General features: G+C 47.0%; 1 non-coding gene across 1 annotated transcript; it reads left to right on the top strand.

Moving 5' to 3' along the window:
- The first annotated feature begins 7,400 nt into the window (after window positions 1-7,400).
- Window positions 7,401-7,507, top strand: LOC118989947 (U6 spliceosomal RNA). Its single transcript, XR_005067136.1, has one exon. It is a non-coding gene; the product is annotated as a U6 spliceosomal RNA (small nuclear RNA).
- Window positions 7,508-13,838: the final 6,331 nt, after the last annotated feature.

The following is a 13,838-nucleotide window of genomic DNA, read 5'->3' as shown; positions in this document are numbered from 1 at the left end:
ACTACTGCAGGTGGGGTTGTTCCCGTAGAGGTTCATTCTCTCTAGGAAGCAACTTCAGGTGCCTCCCACTGGCTGGTCCAACTGTCTTAACACCTCCCACAGCAAGCCAGACCCCAACGTGGGTAAGCCCAGGGCTCCGTGTAAAGCTGGTCTGAGGGACAGGGCCATCTTTCTGAGCTTGGCTCCTGATGTTGGACATGTGTCCCGGCCAAGTTTTGTTGCATTCATACCAAGTTCTCCGGGAATCTCTGGGTGGTGATAGGTAAATGCAGGCGGAGCTTTTCCCTAAAATTTCTGCTCTGCTTCCTTGGTGTACTTTAGTTCTTTACTCACAGAAGTGAGAGTTGGTTTAGCAATGAGTAAGTATCCATTAAATGCAAGTTCATTGCTCAGCTCACACTTTTTCCCCAAAAGGGCCTCAGTATATGCCAGACATTATTCTAGGCATTTTGTGTAAGTGTGTGACTTAATCACCACAATGACACGTCCCAGTCGGTGCCATTATCACTATCAACCATTTGGAAAAGCAGAGTCTCAGAGTCACCAACTTCTTACTCTTCTGGCAGTAGATGGAAAGGCCCCAGCCAGGGGTATGTCTTGAGGAAAGAGATTTCTGAGTAGAGGTAACCCCGTGACAGGGTCCCAAGAGAGGGATGAACTTGGGGGTATACAGATCTGCTAAAGTACAGATTCCTTGAGGGTGGCTGGAGTCGTTTCTTGTCTTGGAAGTCATGGCCATACCAAGAGCACACGGCGTACCACCCAGCACGAGGTGCATGGCCCTGGCTGTGCCCTCAGCCTCTGATTCTCAAATGAGGATGTGGAACCCCACCAAGGTGAAGTGAGCAACCGTGCTTGGGAGTGGAGAGAAGAACCAAGACAGTGGCGCAAGTTCAGACTCTTAGGCAAATCTCCTTCCAGATGGGCATGATCTGTCTCCCTATCCTGCATTTCAGAGGCAGCCATCGTCAGCCATTTGTCTTGAGCAGAGCCCCGTTTAGACAGATCTGGCCAGAAATGTGACATCATTCACACACACAAATCTGCTGTCAGTTGTTTGCCAAACACTTTTCCCGGAGGTTAAAAACACTGTAATATTTTTAAACCACGAGAGCAAGATCGCTCCCTCTCCACACAGGGGCTGAATCCTTGCCAGGGTTGCTAAATTGGCAGGGCAAAGGGCCCCATCTGTCCTCACATCGGCTGCATGTAGGTCCTGCAGTGAGAATCAGATTAAGGAAAAAGAAAACAGCACCCACAGCACTAAGGAGCCCCTCATTAACAAGTAATCTGTGGGGGAGACAGTGGGCCTGGCAGGACTCGGAATAGTAGATGAGAGAAAGGAAGCCCAGTTTGACACTCAGCATGGAACAGGGCCTTGGCTGCTAACCCCTCTCCTCCATTCTTTCCCTCTCTGTCTCTTTTTAGTTTTGTTTTTCGTGGGAGGAAGGAGAAGGAAACCAAAACGACTTCCCTCTCTTTAAGGCAAATAGGAATAACACTATTACAATATAGGTAGAGTCACTTAACCATTTTCAGATTCTTTTCCTGAAATTTTTCTTCATTTGCTCTGAGTCTGTCAGGTACCAACCCTTCAGTATAATTTTGAACTCAAACAAGTCAAGTTTCAGGTCTCGTCTGGATCCAAAGCTGGTGGATCACTGAGCAAGGACAAGCCTGGGTCTGTACCCTCCAGGTCGCCTGCGCAGGCCAGTTGGTTTTCCATTCTTCAAATGTTCTCCTGTTCCTCAGGCCTTTGGACTTGATTGGAATGACGCGCTGACTCTCTGAGTCTCCCTCTTGCTGACAGACAGTCCTGGGACTTTTCTTAGCCTCCCTAATCATGTGAGCTAATTCTCTATCTTTCTATCTATCATCTATCATCTATCTATCTATCTTTGAAGAACCCTAACTAATACACTCATGCACACAGTGCTTACATTGCAATAGGGATTAGAGAAGAAACAGGTTTGGCAAACAGGAGATGTCTAGTTATGGAAGTTAAGGCGTGAGAAGGAGGCAACGGTGCTGACTTTGGGGTTGAGGAAAGTGAGAATTCCAACAGCGATGACATGAGAAGGCCTGTGTGATGCCATGGACATGGCCACTATTCAGCGCGTGTCCAGGTGTCGAGGTGCCTGTGCTCCAGGGTGCTGATGGTCACTGTGGTTAGAAGCATCTCCATGTGCAGGGCCTGAAGAGGACTCTGAGCCTAGCAATGTTCGTGCTGACTTTATGGGGACCCTGGTGTTTCCCTTTATTTTCCATGGAGACTTAGGTGGGTTTCTATCATACATTCACAGTGCTCCTCCATCTATAAAAATTTAGCACTCATTACCTCCTTCGAACCTTGGAACCTGACTCATGAGGAGGGCACTGCATTTAATTTGACAAGTGAGGAAACTGGAGACTCAGAGGAGCGAAGAGGGCTGTGAACTGAGTGGCTTGAATGCAGGTCATGCTGGGGCTCAGGCCTCAGGCCATGAACTTCACCCCTTACCCGGTGGCCCTGGCTCTTAACAGACTTCAGGTTCTCACATGGGCAGGTAAAGCAGCAAGCATGGGTGGGGAAACTTACCTGTGAAAACCTGTCTTTCATAAAGTAAAGGAAATAGGTTTTGTGTGAACAGGGGCAAATGGACTATGCAGTGCGTTCGCAGAACATATGCGATGGTGTCTATATGATTACGCGGAGGCTTTGGATTTAGAAATTAAGCCCTTCAGCTCTCTTGCTGCTTCAAACACCCCAGCAAACCAGGATGACTTCAGCTTGTTGGAACATGGCGATCCTCCCTGCGGTCTGCAGCGCTCCCCTTGGCCCAGCCGAACTTCCTCCGAGCCCTCAATTGGTCCTTCACTTCTTCTAGTGAGGCGTCCACGGGGCTGCCCCCGTCCAACTTTCCTGGCCATGAGTAAGATACATCTGTTTCACTTCTCTGTACTGCTTTGACAAGGAAATGCTTAACACAGGGCCAGAGATGTCGCAAGCAGACCTTGTGTATTTTAGTGGCATCTGTTGCCTGTGGTCGCACACCAGAGTCTCCTTAACACCTCTCTTCACCCTGCTGCTCTCCTAACCAGAGTGACTGAATGGTCTACGTTAAGCGTGTATGTCCTGGCCCTCAGTGTCAGGTTGTATGAGAACATTCTGTCACCGCCACAAACCTTCGCTGAATGTCTGGTTTGTGCCAGGTCTCTGGTAAATGCTAGAAGGACAGACAAATCCCAGTTCCTGCTCTCCCGGAGCTTACTGTAAGGTGGGAGGCTGATAAACAGACAAGATGCTTGGTGAGCGAAAATTTCCGACACGTGTAAGGGCTCAGGAATGAACGTGGTAATCTTCAGGAGTGGGTCTATTATACTCAACATTCACGTACCACTTGCCAGGGGCCATTGTAATAAGGGCTTCATATATATTAGCTCTGCGAGGTGGATTCCTATTGTCCCTATTTTACAGATGAGGAAACTGAGGCACAGAAATGTGGGTAGCATGAGTGCTCTGAGATTTGAACCCAGGGGCCTGGCTGTCCTGTCCATACGCGTCGCTCTGCTGCCCTCTGACACCGTCTTGGCCAGGGATCAGTGGCGGTTGGCCAGCCAGAGGGAGAGGAAAGCCCGTCCCACACAGAGGTGGTGTCGCAGAGCCCGATCCAGGAGGAGAATGTGCCATTAGGTTTGGAATTCACCTCAAGGACGAGAGGTGGCATGCGTTTCGCAGGATTGTCCATTTTGACAGGCCGAACGCTCATCTTTGGTCGTCTGTTGCATTTAGCTTTGAACAAGTAGCCACCGGCATTAAAGACACCACTAATCACAGGTCAGAAGGGGCTACTTTCCATTTCATTAAATGTTTCAATCATCACTTGTTGAGCACCTACTATGTGCCCAGCACTGGGTCTAGCAAATGGGGGACATACATAGAGTGAAAACAGGTTAAACAAAACAGACGATGACTGGTGGGAAACAGGTGTTTTTTTTTTTTTAAATGGCTAAGCACCATTTGCTTTTGTCCTCTGCGGTGGGAGCCCATTGGTCTTGCGTTTGGGCCACGTGTTTTCTGGAATTCTGTGTTTCTTAGAATAACTGGCTGACATGGGCATACAGAAACCTTCTGCGCCCCCCCCCCCCAGATGGTAAGTTCCCGGGGAGGAGAGGCGTGTCTCGGTCTACACTTGGTTGTGTCCTATGCGCCTGACACGAGAACTATGTGGGATAATCAGTGCACTTGCAGGACGTACAACGAAGAAACAGTGCAATGTGCTTTGAGACCACCTAATGGGCGCTCATTTCAAGTGAGGGAGTGGCCAAACCACCCCCCCAGCCCCGCCCCCAGCCAGGAAGGGACAGCTTGAATAGGACATACAGGGAGAACAGGGAGACAGCTAGAAGCCAGAGGGGGCAGCATTCTGGGGGGGGGGGGCAGGGAGACCTCACTGCTCACTGCATCCCGTCTTTCTCATGTCAAACAGTGGTTTCCTTCAAGCTCTGTAGCATGCCATTTCAGGAAGTCCTGTTTCTGTTTTGTAAGATGACTCATGCGAAAGAGCTATTTTGTTGTTATTGCCACCAAAAATAAATTCAGAATAAAATAACTTGGAATCATTTTTATTTTCATGCTTGATTTTTTTAATATGAAATGATAGAACTGCAAGTTTAACTTTTCTTATGCTATTTTAAAAATGATTTTTTCCTCTCTGGCTAATGTCAGCTGTCTACCCTGAGTCCTGGGGGACGATGCTGCCCTAATGCCCCTCCCTCCCTCTCCTTTCATCAGCCAGTTGCAGGAGGAGGTGTGCACCTGCCCCCAGGTGGGGCTGGGAGGGGCTGCCAGGACCTTGCACTGGCCCCTGGCTCTGGGGTGTGCATCTCCCGCCCAGGGTGGCCTGGTGCAGGAGGAGCACCTGTGTCCACGGAGTCGAGCCTCCAGCTGCCTGACGCTGCTTCTTGGCCGTGCCCTTGCGAGAGTGTGAACTCTCTGAAGCTCAGAGCCCTCAACTGGGAAAAATAAATGACACAATGATCTAAAATGTCTGTCAAAATGCCTGGGACATGGTGGGATTATAGTCCATATCAGTGCGAGCCAACCTGGTCCCTGCTGGCTTTGTCTCTTACTTCTCTTTAATTCAGCCCTAAATGTTTCCTGCACTCGAGACCCCTTAGTCCCATGAAGAATGGTGGGCACGACTCGTAAACTCCTCTGGATGGAAGCGGGGATCAGGCACGTACGCTTGATCTATAGACATGTTTCTTCAGGAAGCAGAGCATCCTACGTCAGATGGAGGTGCTTGCCACACAGATTTGTTCTGGACCTGAGTCCATCGCAGGCTGGATGAACGGCTTCGTGAAGGAGGGCTGGGCTACAGTGGTTCAAAGACGGGGCAGAGCAGCACTTCCTCTGGGTGCATCACAGGCTGCGGTGCCTCGGTGGGACCAGGGTGGTCGTGTGACGTCTACGGGCAGAGAGGCCAGGATGGGCTGGCCCAAGTGCAGGGTGTGGGCGCAGGGGAAGTGCCTTCATGGAGCAAAGAGGGCGGGTGCCTTTGGAGTAGATATCAGCGAAGGTAGGAGAAAGTCAGAAGAGTGTGCCTGGGCCTCGTTTCCTAATAAGCATTTCCAGATGAGCTAGTGTAGGGCAGCCCCTGGGGACCACCTGTGCTGGCAGGTGGGAGGCGAGGAGTCTGGAGGCTGAAGCTCCTTCTACAGCAGGTGAGAGAAGAAACGAACAGGACATGTGTTCACACTATTAGGGCCCATCTGTCCTTCCCCAGTGGGTGTGACCCTGGGAAAGACTAGTCGCCCTTAGACACGGCACACTTTTTTATTTGATGCTGTAACAAAGTGCCAGAAAATGTGTGGCTTAAACAATGCAATTTTTTACCTTCAGTTTCTGTGGGTCAGAAGTCCACCCTGAGTCTCACTGGGCTCAGATTCAAGTGTGGGCTGGGCTGGGTTCCTGTTGGAGGCAAGGCGAGAATTCACCTCCTTGCCTTTTCAGCTTCCAGGGGCACCCACATCACCTGGCCCGAGGCCTTTCCTTCCATCTTCAAATCCAGTGATGTTGGGTCCCTCCAACCTTCTCTCCTGCCCCCTCTACCACATTTAAGGACCCTGGTGATGACACGGGGCCCACTCAGATAGTCTCCTTTCTATAGGGTCAACCGCTTAGACTCCTGAATTCCATCGGCAGCCTTACGTGTCCCTCGCTCACCTAACACTTCAGGGGCAAAGTGAGGCTGGTCACAGTTAAAACACAGAGGGCGAAAGTGAGCCGAGAGAAAACTCACAGAGGAATGGGTGGACACCAGCCTTTTCTGCGTGTTTTCTCTTGGGCACGTGCTTCCTAACGTAGTCCTTTCTAACCACGGAGCTCAGGTTTGTCAGGCACCGATTGTGTGACCGGTGCTGTTCTAGCTAATCTGAAAGTGTTAACTGGATGCAGTCGCTGCCCTTGTCCCCATATTATGGTCTGGGACACTGTGGCTTTACAGGTGAAGGACCCTGACTGAGGAATTCAAGTCACAGAATCTTTGGAACTGGAGCTGGGTTGTGTTCACCCCCAAAGCCAGAGCCTTCGTCTCTCTCCTGAACGTCCTCGGAGCCAACCGGACACTAGAGGGGCGAGCCGCTACCCGTGGTTATTATGTCTGCGTCACACTTTAAGCTCAAAACCTGTCTGACCAACTTTCTGTGTGGTCTCCTTCACATATTACTTTCTTCATAAAAGCCAAATAAATGATTCCACGAGAGAGCAGCATAGAACAGACAGGCAGGAGAGCCTGTGGCTTTGACCGTGAAACCGGATGTGATGAGAATGTGTCCCCCGGGCTTGTGGTCTTCTGCCATTAGTGTAAGATGAGTGATAGAACCCAAGGGCCCGGCTTGGCCTTGTGGGTGTCTTTCTCACTCAAAGCGTGAAGTTCCTAGACTTTCATCAAAGAGAAGATTCAGAACTTGTCAGCAATATACTCTTCTCTCCCTAAAGGTGTGAACTAGTGGGTGAGCCTTGAACACCAAAGCATCCCTCCTCTTAATTGCTTTGTGGTGCCGATGTGGGATTCAGGGGCGGAGTGGGCACTGAGCTGCTGCTTTAAGGCGCCGTGGGACCTCGCACCCACGGCGAGCATAAGCCATGGGGGTCTTTGAGCAAAGCAAGTGCGCTCTGACCTGGGCCCCTAACCTCATAGACCGTTCAGCCTGAGACTGCTGCGTCACAGAACGTTCATTCCCAGTGGACAGTTTCCAAACCATTTGAAATAGAAAAGTAGATCTTCACCCATAAAGCAAAATGTCTTGGAGAATATTGGAACAGAGACTCTCAGAAACGCAGAGGGCTTGCATTTTCTCCATCGAGTCTTTTTGTTTCAAAAGACTGGTTTAGTTCCACTTAGAAAAGAAGAGCTGTGCTCGCTTCGGCAGCACATATACTAAAATTGGGACGATACAGAGAGGATTAGCACCACTGTCAAAAACGGACAGATCTTCCAAACGAAATATCAACAAAGATATTGTGGCATCGAACAAGGCCCTAGACGAGAAAAGAAAAGCTATTTCTATTCTCATTCAAGTGAAAAAATTGAACGTGGAACCCTTTGACTCTTTCTTGGCCCTTGGGTGGTGGAGGAGACTGCCAGTCGGGGCCACTGGCTTCGGGCCAGCGCTGCCACCCAGGCCGGGTGACCTGACTTTATCGGGAAACTTCCCGGCCCCAGATCATCTTCTCAACTAAAAGAAGAAGTTGAAATGTGTGGTTTTGGAAGCCCCTTCCGATGCCAGGATTCTGTATCGACGAGAAGCCTTCCCAATTATCCTGTGATCTCCACGAAAAGCAGATTTCCAGTTGGGGGAAATTTCAGAAACACTCTGGGGGATCCCGGGAGCTCTGTTAGCGTATTTGACAGAATGTCGGCCCAGGCACCAGGAGACCTGGCTACCCAGATTCAAAGGAGGTGCTGGATCACGTGCAGAAAGTTCAGAGTGAGTGATAAGAGCTAGTTAGATGTCTCCCCCGCATTCAGGGTATCCAAAAGGGCCAGCAGAGTGGAGAGAGGAGAGTTTTCTTGACTATGTAATTTTGGACAGTATCTTGCAGTGCTCGGAGACCCTGACTCCTCCCAGAGAGGGAGGAGGTGCCTGCTTCTCACTTCAGACCGGGTCAGGATAGTCACAGCCATTCTGCAAGTCTCCCCTGACAAGGATGAGCAGGTGGGCAGCTCCAGGATGAGGGGAGAGTGTCAGCTGTGTTGGGCGTCCCTCACTCTCAGAGTGTCTCTGGGAGAAGGGGGTGGGTAAGTGTTTTCCATAGAAAGTGAGAGCCGTGAGTGAGGCAGAGCTGCTGAGGAGTCATTGCCCGACCAGGATGGCACCCAGAGGGTTAAAGAGAAGATGGGGAGGGGCCAAAGGAAGATGATGGTACTGCCTGTATCAGAGAGCTGCAGGGAGAGACCCCCAACAAGGGGGCAGTGAGGGGGATCTCTGAGCTGGTCCCTCTTTTGGACACTTGGTAACCCTTTTTACAACTGCCAAACCCAGACACCCAGCTCACAACATCATAGGCCAAGCAAAACCTTTCCTGTCACCCTCTCCTGTTCTTCCCCTGAGGCTCTGGACCTGGGCCTGGGGAAGTGGGGGGTGGGGTGGGGTGGTTGTGGGAGGAAGTTTGAGGGAAGGGAAAGATCTAAAGGTCACTAGAGCCCATCCTGGTCTGAAGGCTCCACACACTGTGACCCCCACAGGGGATGAGAGAGAAAGAGCCGAGACTCAAAATGAAGGTTCAAAATTTGCTTTTTAAATACACATACACTTTTTAAAGAGTAAAGCAAGACTGTGAATTAAACTGCCATATTTTGTGTTACTTAAGAGAGACTAGAGGCAGGACCAAGGAAAATAGAGTTGTTTGGAGCATAACTATGTAAATGTTGTTTAAATGGTTAAGTATTTTCTCTTAGATCAGTATGCAGGGACTATGGTTTTGATTTATGCGATTACAGAGTCAAAAATCAGGATGGCAGCTGGTACATAAATAAACATCCTTAGGTCCTTAGATCCTTGTAATCTACAGCCTTTTAGATAACATGTTCATAGTTCCATGTGTGTATGTGGTTTATTTTCATACTTATTCCATGTTTTTAACAGCGAGATGGTCCAGATCTCAGTGGAAAACAGCCCAGTTTAAAAAATCCTAATTTTATTTTTAATTCTTTTTCAAACCATCAAATCATATATTCTGACATTTGATTTAGGAATTACAGTCAATGTAGCTAAAGAGTATTGAAAACTATGAATAATAAGTAAGAAATTAGGTTTTCTTTCTATATTCAGACATCTTCCTTTTCATTCATTTAGGAAGCACATGGTTTTCTCCCCTTCCGTAAACCAACATTCCCATTCAGTTTCAGTATCAGTAATGAAACAGCTAAAGTGTACTATGACTACATTGCATTTTGAAATGGAATGAAACAACAGCAACAATGAATTGTCTGAAATACCTTCAATTAAAAGGCAAATTCCTAGTCCTTTTCCTTGCATATTATCAGATTGGATCTTTTAGATCGTTGCTATTTAAAATGTAGCTGGCAGACCAGGACCAGCAACATCAGAAAGGCCTGGGGGCTCGTTAGAAACAGAAGCACAAGCCCCTTTCTCAGACCCACACCACCAGCAACCCTGTGCCCAGCGGGGTCGGAGAAGCAGCCTTTGAGGTATTGAGGTCACATCTCACATGGGACTTTCTCATCTGCCTGCTTAACTGGACCTTGTGGCTCTGCATCCCCACACCATCCTGATGAAAAGGATGAGAGCAGAACCAAGTTTAATTCAGCGGCATTGTCTGCGGCGCGTGGAACCTCAGGCAATGCACGGAACTTCCTGGCTTGGTTCTCTCATTTAAAAACTGTGGATAATGTTTGTTACCCTAACTCTGCAAAGTAGGGCACACTCAAAATAACGGCTCTGTGCCCCGTCTGGCTCGTAGCAGCACTCCACAAACCGACTCCCAACCAGGTCACGGCACACCCGCCATTGTCCAAATAATGCTTGATTACTCTTTTCTCCCACTCCCCCGCCCTTTAACTTCTATTCGGCAATTGCAGCCCCCCCAGATAGTAAACTAAGAATATTAAATTAAGTTCATATCACTTTGGTGGCAGCACAAAGATGATCAAAACCACTGTGAGTCATGTTTCCTGCTCGTTGTGTGGTGGGGCATACTCCTCATGCAACGATCCCATTTCCAGTCTCCAGACCTGAGAGGCAGGGACAAGGGAGGTGGGAAGGCTGCCTGGGGACGGGGGTGAGGAGCTCACAGTGCCTGGTGGAGAGAGAGCTGCCCCAGCAGCTCAGAGGTAGGACCTGAGTCATCAAGAAGAGGAGAGTTCTTTTTCTGAGTTGCTAATGCTTAAAAAGGTAGGAAGGGTTTTTTAAATGATATCTAACCAAAATTTGAGCATGCAAGATTATTATTTTTAAAATTGGGATTTGAGTGTGTGCTGCTGAATCGAGGCTTCAGCAATATTAAATTAAAAATAAGCAGTTTCTATTGGAATCAATTCCCAAGAGATTTCTTTCTTTTTTTTTTATGTGGCAATATTAACACTCTCTGGCCCAGGCAAATTTTTATGATTTTATTTCCCCCACCCCTTTCCTCCAACTATTTTTGGCTTTGAGGTTTAGAATTCTGGTAAAGTCAAGTACATAGTTTAGTAAGAAATACTGACATATCTCAGTTGAAGCCTAGAATAAATGTGAGCAGTTTCATATTTCTACAGGAGAATCATGTAGAACACCTTGAGACTTCTGCTTCAGGGAAAATGCCAGAGATTTACTACGATCTATTTTTTCTACTGTGTCTAATTAGACATCCTAGACTTTACATTAAGGACACCAAAATGTGGGAAGAAGATGGCAGATTTCCTAGGGACCTTTAGACAGAAGGAACAGCAAAGTATTAAGTTTCCCCAGTTTGTGTTTCTGCTTCATACGTCCCAGACCTGGAGCTGAGAAAGCCAGCTACACAGAAACACCAATAGGCAAAAATAAAAATGCCCCAACAAAAGCCTGCCCTCTCCTCTGAGGGCAACAGGAAAGGGCAAGTCTAGCAGGACCTAAATGTCTAGAAAATAACTGCTTTATTATAGCTGAACACCACAGAAAAAACTGTGGCCCACCACACCAACAAAGGCTGAGCAGGGAGCCTGAACATTCACCCTCTCAGGTACAACGAGGGTCTTCAAACCCCCTGCTGGATGGTGTCAGAGAAGGTGGGGCGGGAAGCTGGAATGTTCAGCCAGGTCAGGCAGTAATGGGCTCCTTTCTCATAACAGGTTTCCAACCTCATTGGACAGCAATTCCAGATTTCCAGCCTCACTGGACAGTAATGAGGTGTTTCTCCCTACCCCACATAGGGGTGGTGTGAGAGGATGCTTCTTGGGGAGTTGTGATGAGACAGTCCTACCCGCTCCCCGAATAGAGAAGCGTGCGTGAGGCTTAGTGGGGAAGAGAAGGCCCACCCTCCCCTGCTATGACAATGAGCACCCGGCCTGGGTTCATCGAGGCCAAGTAAGGAAGCTGGACACCTACACACACCACCCTGGGGTACTGAGGTAGCACCTCTCTCTCCCTTGTCAGATGGCGTCAGAGGAAGCCAGTTAAAACACAAGGTTTCAATAAGATCCAGAGTTTTCTAATACCCAGAATGTAAATTTTCAATGCAAATACCACTCATCATACCAGGAAGCAGAAAAGTTCCTGTAACGAAGAAAAGACAATTGACAAATGCCATCAGCAAGATGAGGGAGATATTAGAATTATCTCACAAAGATTTTAAAGAACCCACATAAAAATGCTTCAGTGAGCAATTAAAAAGATGCTTGAAATGAAAGAAGACAATAAGAATCTTAGCAAAGAAATGCAAACTCTTGGCAAAGAAATGAATGATGTATGAAGAACCAAATGAAAATTTTAGAACTGAAAATACAATAAGGATAATAAGAACCTGAATGGATGAGCTCAATAGCAGAATAGAAGGGGAAGAGCAAAGAATCAATGAAATGGAAGTAGAATAATAGAAATTATTCCCTCTGAACAATTCAAAGAAGGTAAACCAAAAAAACAAACAAAGGGAGCCCCAGAGACCTGTGAGACTACAACAGAGGACATAACACTTTCGTCGTGAGAGCTCCCAGAAAGAGAAGAGAAAGAGGGAAGGGCTGCAAAAATAGTCAAAGAAATAATTATGGGCAACCTCTCAAATATTGTACAAGACATAAACCTACATACTCAAGAAGCTGAGTGAATCTAAATTGAATAAACCCAAAGAAAGATACATCAAGACACAACACATTCAAACTTCAGAAAACTGAAAAGAAAGAAAATATATCAAAAACAGCAAGAATGAAATGACCTATTAGTTACTCACAGGGGAAAGGCAGTTTGAATGGTAGTGGATCACCCATCAGACATCACAGTGACCCTGGAGACATGGGCACATTTTTTAATTGCTGAGAAAAATTAAAAAGAACAATAACACCAAAATACCACACATAATAAAACTATCCTCTAGGAATGCAGGGGAAATCAAGACATATTTAGGTGAAGAAAAACGGAATTCTCCCCTAGCATTCACGCTGTAACAAACGTCTGGAACAGTTTTTTCCCAGAAAGGAAATGTGAGCAGAAGTAACCCTGGAACACCACGAAGGACAAAAGAACACAGTGAGCCAAAATGCACACAAGCAGAACAGACTTTCCTTTTTCTCTTACCTTTTCTAAATTATGTTTGATGGTGGAAGCAAAGATTGGAACTCTGTTCTAAACATATGTGGAGGAAATACTTAAAACCGTCACCAATGAGGTTGGGCCGAGAAATGGAAAAGGAGGAGGGGTTTCTCCCCTTTCCTTCGCTGGTCGAATGACAGCACCGAGAGACTGCGGCAAGTTTTCCGTGGGCAATGTTAATACCCGGGCAGCCACGGAGAAGGCCATTCAGAGGGATACACTCAAATATACTGTGGCCGAATCAAAATGGAATTCTAAAAAATGTTCCAATACCCCCTGAGAAGGTAGGAAGAAGAAGACAGAAACGCGATTAGAGCAAACGGAAAGCAACAATAAAAAATAAGACGGCACCTTATAAGCCCAAGCATAAATAGCTGCATCATGTAGATGGTCAAATTCACATTTAATCTAGACAGACATTAGCAGAGAAGATGGAGAAGCTCGTTTCATGAGTGTGGTTCAGCTGCAAGCCTGTCCACCGAAAACTTCAAATGCCGCGGTATGATGAAAAAGTATATTTTTAAATTTAATTTATTCACAAATATTAATCAAAGAAAAGCAGGGGTGACTATATGTTAATATCAGATAAAGTTACCAGACATAAACGAACATAGATAAAAGGGCCAACCCACCAAGAAGACAGAAACCCTAAATGTATATGTACCAAACACAGACCTGCCAAATACATGAGCCCAAATTGATAGAACTGAAGGGGAAAATGGGCAAATCAATATTTATAGCTGGAAACATCAACATCTTCTTTGACAACCCAAAGAACAACCAGACAGAAAATCATCAAGGACGTAGACGACCTTGACAGCACTATCGCTTAAAAGGATTGAATCAGCATTTATAAAACCCTCCACCCAGCAGTAGCAGAATACACATTCTGTTCGAGTGCTCATGAAACATATATGGAGATAGACCGCTTCTTGGGCCTTAAAACAAACCTCAACAAAGTAAGAGTTGAAATGGCATATCATATGTTTCCCGATCAATGTGAATTTAACTGGAGATTTTAAAAAAAAATTTTAACTGGAGATTATTAACAAAGATAACAGGAATAT

The sequence above is a fragment of the Sturnira hondurensis genome, unplaced genomic scaffold, assembly GCF_014824575.4.
Source record: "Sturnira hondurensis isolate 20B ecotype Veracruz unplaced genomic scaffold, ASM1482457v3 Scaffold0000780, whole genome shotgun sequence".
In the NCBI taxonomy this organism is placed as follows: Eukaryota; Metazoa; Chordata; class Mammalia; order Chiroptera; family Phyllostomidae; genus Sturnira; species Sturnira hondurensis.
The sequence above is the reverse complement of the archived record's forward strand: the minus strand, read 5'-3'. Positions and strand labels throughout refer to the sequence as shown.